At 35.4% G+C, this 6548-nt stretch overlaps 1 pseudogene; it reads right to left on the reverse strand.

Moving 5' to 3' along the window:
- Nucleotides 1–4371: 4371 nt before the first annotated feature.
- Nucleotides 4372–6174, reverse strand: LOC145010462 (ABC transporter G family member 10 pseudogene; annotated as a pseudogene).
- Nucleotides 6175–6548: the final 374 nt, after the last annotated feature.

Genomic DNA, 6548 nt, shown 5'->3' on the forward strand with positions numbered 1-6548 from the left:
ATTCGTTCATTTTCAGAAAAACTAACCGCTTATGAACTCACCAGCTTTATCTTGATTTTCAAACCACTTGTATTCTCAGGTCAGCGTTAGACAGGTACCCGAAGATCCTTTTGTACGAAGATGGAGTTCTCAGAAAACTCGTTTTGTGTTGTTCATATATATAATATGTATCACTGTATAACCTTTGCTTTTGAAACAAATGTAAAACTTTACTATATGTAATGTAATGGTTGTTTTACTTTACTTACTATGTACATTGGATTTGATACTCAACGTGGAGTCCACCCCAGAAATGTTTCCGCCTTCGGTTTTCGGGGTGTGACACCTGGTGACTATGCAGACTTAGTGCCTAAACCTTGGCGATCATGCAGACTTGATACGTAAACCCTGGTGACCTTGCAAACTTAGTGCCTAATCCCTGGCGACTATGCAAACTTAGTGCCTATTGTGTAAAACGTGGCAACGATGGACTTCATGCCGATTCCTTAGAGTTATCCTTAGGACTAAATGAACGAGGAATAGCTGATTCTTAGGGAAGATACTTAAGAGTAAATAAGATAATGGAGATGAGTAATTGGGTTGATTGTTTGATGTTTAAACATAATAATTATATTATTTTGGGTTGAAAACCCTATGTACTCACCAGGTTTTCCAACCTGACCCACTAAGTTTATTTATATCACAGGTGTTGATATGAAGTAACATTATATTGAGAGATTAAGGAGATATAAATCACTAGTGATAATGAATATAAGTTCTGTTTATGTCTATGTTTCTGTATTGATGATGACATCCCAAATGTTTTAAAATGAATAAAAATACTTTTCATCGGAAATGCTTTGATAACATATTTGTCATCTTTTACTGGAAACAAATTCCGCAACATTTTTATTAAAAGATGTAGTCTGATTTTCATAAAGCATAAACAAAATCGGTCTTTTCTAGCTGTGAAAATGGGGATGTCACATCTGAAAATATATAAACATTTTTAATACCTTAGATTATGTAAAAATTTGAAGAATTGACAAAATTACTCTTTTTGCATGAAGTCCGTGAGCTTTCTCCCTTGGTCTAAATACATTGTGTGGGTTGGTGTCATTAACCAGAGGAGGTGGCTGTATTAACAACAAAAAGGGAAAAGAATGTTTTTTTTACCATTCATGGGTAAACTTGTCATTTGAAAGAGGAAACTAACCTGCGGGCAGCGTACAACGGGTTTAAGCCATCTTTCAAGCTGATAAAAAAGAAACAAATTTGTATGCAAAAATTAAAAAACATAAAACCAAGATTACTCATTGTAAAAAAATGAGATACCTTTTCTTTCCATTAACTGTAAATTGACTGGAATACCCTATATTGTATGGAAAGAGCTTGAAGGGCCTACGAAATAGATAAAATTCAAGACATAAATGTAAATTGAAGAATATCCTAAGAGTTATATAGATTGTGATAATATCATTAATAATATTAAAAACAAAAAATACCTCAACTGCAGCATTAAATGTCAAAAGTACATGAATAGGTTTGCCAAAGAGTATCCATATAACAAGATAAATTCTAGCCATATACAGAAAGTTACCAGATGTTTGTATTCTCCTTTCTCCTTAATTTAATAAAAACCTCAAATAAAGTGGAAACAAGTGAAGCCTTGGCGAGCTGCCTGAAATTCAAATAGCAGGGTCAAACCTTCAATATGACATACTACAAAGGATGGTAAAATAATGAGCTGATGATCATCCTTTGACAAGAATTTAATCGAACAGATGGAGTGCAACCGATACCACAAAGATAACTAAGTTACTCTTATAGAAGATACATAGTTCTAATCTGAAAATTCTTCAAATTTAGTAAAACTACCTAATTTATATGAAGTTTTAATCAAAATATTCTCCAATTTAGAAAAAATGCCTAAATTATATGAAGCTTGAATCATAAAATCCGTCCTACTACAAGCTTCATACATGGAGCGACCTATTCCATTTTTCAACAAAAAGGTCGTCGATTTCAGAACTCTGCGTCTTTCATTGTTATGCTTGATGTTAGGTAAAGACGACTGAAAGGGGAAACAATAATGGTGATGATGTTGATGATAGGAAAGATATGGAGAAAAGTCGAGAGTTTACACTTACTATAAAAGAAATGAGCCTTAATTTTGAGAAAATCTGCGAGATGACTAACCTGTACATCAAAGCTCTTGTGTTGCGCTCTAATTAGAAAAGAGTCATCTAATGAAGAAATTTGTCACGCAGTGTGTGGTTGAAGCGATCGATAAACATCAAGAATCAAGTAATTCAATTGGACCATAGAGATGTCCGCCATGACAGAGGCATGGTACGGGAGGATGGTGACTGCGGTATGAGCTAACTCTGAGGCAGGAAGCTGCTTGCAAAAGGATCTACTACCGCCATCTGATCCATCGGAGGCCTGTGAAGGCGCAACCCAACCACTGATGATCCTCTGACATATTCCAATCTAATGGCGCAAAAGAACAAAGAGACATGTGAGAGATGATAAAGATGGGGTGAGACAGGAGACATACCGATGTCCATAGACGGTCGACGGGAGAGGGTGGAGCGTGCCGGTAGATAGGATAGAGAGGTGTGTCTGCGCGATTTAGGGCTGATTATGTCAACATTTTGAGAACTAATTGTTGCGATTCAAAATTTGTGTTTATTTGATTTCTTTTAATGGTTGTGAAAGGTTTGTGAGTTGAATCGGATAGTGTATGTTCCAATAGGATCAGTTTCATGGGTCGGGTCTAGCTAATGGATACCTTGTGATGTTTTTTTTTTGAAACATCATATAATTTAAATATCTATTGTGTCTGAGATTCAACCCAGAACCTTCTAGTTACTTGTTGATTAGAAACCTCTTTGTTAGCCAAGTATTTTTTAAACAATTAAATTTTGGTGAGATTTATGATGAAATAAAAAAAAAATACCTAAATATAATATTATGAATTTTGTAAGGTTTTTGGAGTGTTACAAGTAGTGAAGTGGTGGATTTTGTAATTTTCAATCACTATTTTATTTTCACTTTTTTTTAGCTAGTGACCACTATTTTTGGTCACTAATTGTTTTCAATTCAGTAACCACAATTAGTGACCACTATTTTTGGTCACTAATTGTTTTCAATTCAGTAACCACAATTTTTGTCAGTAATTGTTTTTTATTTTGCACTTCAGTGAACATTATTGAGTGGTCACAACTTTATTACCATAACACATAGCGTTTACTTTAGGTGGTTTCAAATAGTTAGTGACTACCATTTTTGGTTACTTAACCTTAAATGCAATGACCACTATTTTTTGTTACTATGCCTTTAATTTAAAATAGTGACAATTATTTTTAGTCACTAATACTTGTTATGACTAAAAAACATATATTTTTAGTCACTAATACTTATTAGTCATTAAATTTGCAGGATTACCGAATTTAGTGACGACTTAATATATGGTGACTAAATGATACTGTTAGTGACTAAATTTTAGGTCTTCACTAAAATATTGGTCACTAATAAAGACTTTTTTTTGTAGTGTTATCATCGACACATCAATACTGGAAAAGAAAAAAAATCAAAGTTTGGCATTATATTCAACATCATTGAATATGTCAATCTCTTCATGTAAGGGCTCTATAATTTGCTTTGGGTTCTTGATATTTATGCATATACTCTAAATTGATCTTGAATATATATATATATATATATATATATATATATATATATATATATATATATATATATATATATATATATATATATATAAAAAGTATATTTGGCCCATTTTAACTTTTCGTAGGGCTCGATAATTGGCTTTGGGTTCTTGATATTTATGCATAAACTCTAAATTGATCTTGAATATATAAAAAAAAAACAAATAAAAGTATATTTGGCCCATTTTAACTTTTCGTAGGGCGTGCCTTCAAAATTAATGAACTGCCCCCTCTCAATGGCCGGCGATCAACTTCTACATTATTGTGACTTTGATTTCTAACTTCCGAAGAAGAGCCGATTAACCAAAGAGGAACAGTTAAACTGATTGGCCATTATTCAAGCCAAGAAGGCAATTTGGTAAAAAAAACATTTTGAGCCCCCAAACCAACATTGCCATATGCACTAGCACACTCGACAATTGCTCCAACCAGTCTGTAAATTAAACCTCTCTATTCCAACTTTATTACACACTTTATTATGTTTCGAAAACAACAACAAAATTAAGAGCATTTCTTGAGCATCAGAATTTTGAACTCTTATTCATTATGTCGCATCAGTAATTACCACACTTGCATGTCAAAAAAAAAAAAGTTTACATTCCTTATATCCGTGCTTCGATTTAAAAACTAGAACACATCGAGTCATCGACCACCTTCTTTAGTTTCTGCTTCTATAAGATCTGTAGCACAACACCATGAACGAAAGAAACCTGTACCCAATAATAAACACCACCATCATCCCCAAATTATACCATTTTTGCACGTCCTTCAAATTCTCATTCTTCAACAACTGTTCACCGGAAACCAAACACCCACCATGAGACCGCTGAAGACACCTCCATCTTCCCTTCGACCCCCCAAACTCGTTTAACAACAAAGACTCAAACGGGTACCTAACTAAGCTCAAATGGTGCATAAACATCAAGTATTTCGGTATATCATCATTCACTATGAAAAACCCCGAAAACAAAGAAAACATGCCCATTAGGATTGCAACAGAAGAGACCCCCATCATAAAATTCGACACAAGTACACTAAATAACGACACAAAAGAATTGGACGTCAATAAAGTCAACCAAACGATGAGCAAATATAGAAAAAACCCGTCTAAATCGTCACGTAACCCAACTAGCAAGTAAGTTGGGATAGCAAATAATAACGCCACAATGAAAAGAATCGGGAGGAAAACGAGAGTATTTGCAATTGTGTAGGAAGAAATCCGGTAGGCCCCAGTAGATATTTCCCGCATTAAAATCCGACATTCGTTAAAAAAAATTGGGATAGCTTGAGATGATGTATAGAGCAAATACCCTACACTGGATGCGAAAAATCCAATTTGAGTTTGGGTGTGAGATCGATTCATGTCTCTGAAGAGCATCCCGAATAAAAACCCTACTAACAAACCTTGGAGAATACTCCCGATAAAAAGCTCTTTCGTTCGGAAAATGGTGTACATGAATCGCTCGCTTAGTATTGCTATCTCAGTGAGTACGCAATTCGGATACTGTAAATGATAATCTTGATTTATGCCATTGAACTGTGGTTTTGGTTCGTTCATGTCTGGGATTACTGTTTCGATCATATCCGGGATTAGGGTTTCGATCACATCCATTGAAAACTCAAGAACATTGACTTGGCGAGGGATGTCATGGCCTGCAGATTTGAGCTTGTGCTCAAGGGAGTTGAGTGAACCATGATGAACCATGGTTCCATTTGCTAATAACATGATTTTATCGAATAGTTCGAGAATTCGGAACCCAGGTTGGTGGATTGTTAAAACGATTGTTTTATGGTGATTTTTAGCCATTGAGTGGAGCATTGAGATGAGTTGAAGAGCTGCACCGGAATCGAGTCCTGATGTGGGTTCGTCCATTAGAAGTACGGATGGATCATGAACCAGATCGACACCGATTGACACACGGCGTTTTTCGCCGCCGGAAATTCCACGGTGGTTGTCGCCACCGATTCTTTCTCCAGACACGTGGCGTAACCCTAGCTCCACAAGCAAATCTTGGACTCGAGCTTTCGAGTTATCGAGTCCACCGGGAAGACGTAAACGGGCGCTATAAAGGAGGGTTTCTTCGACTGTAAGAAGTGGAAATAGTAAGTCTTCTTGGGTTACGTATCCTGAGACTCGCCGGAAAAAAGTTGTATTCATTGGCCGGTCATTGACGAGCACTTCGCCGGAGAGCCGGCAGGGAGGGATAACTCCCCCAAGAACCTCGATCAATGTCGTTTTGCCAGCACCACTTGGACCAGCAATCGCCGTGATTTCTCCTGGTGTCACTTCGCAGTTGACATCTCTCAGAATCTGCTTCTTTAAGATGGGATTCACCTTATGCTGACTAAGCCAACCAAATTGAAGGTATGTCGGAAATATCCCATAAGAAACGCTTTTTGCATTGATTTTGTATTGGGTTTTCAGGTTACAAAAATCTGCTGACTGCACTTGAAAAACCATTGATAGGTTGTGATATAGAAAGAAAAGATGAAGGGAATTTGATTATAAAGAAAACGTTTGCACTCATCGTCTTTCTGCCACCATTTCATATATATATATATATATATATATATATATATATATATATATATATATATATATATATATATATATATATATATATATATATATATATATATATATATATATATATAGTTAAAGATTCAAATGAGAACCAAAAAAGAATAAGAATTATAAGAATCATTACCTGATGCATCTAAAACTTATTAACTTCAACTTCCCTTTTAACATTTAGAACAAAAACCTTCATTTATATCCTTCAACCACCAATCTGATGAACACCACCACTCTCATCGCTTGTTGCGCCACCGCCA

Source organism: Lactuca saligna, chromosome 8 (assembly GCF_052625555.1).
Source record: "Lactuca saligna cultivar CGN05327 chromosome 8, ASM5262555v1, whole genome shotgun sequence".
NCBI classification, from domain to species: Eukaryota; Viridiplantae; Streptophyta; class Magnoliopsida; order Asterales; family Asteraceae; genus Lactuca; species Lactuca saligna.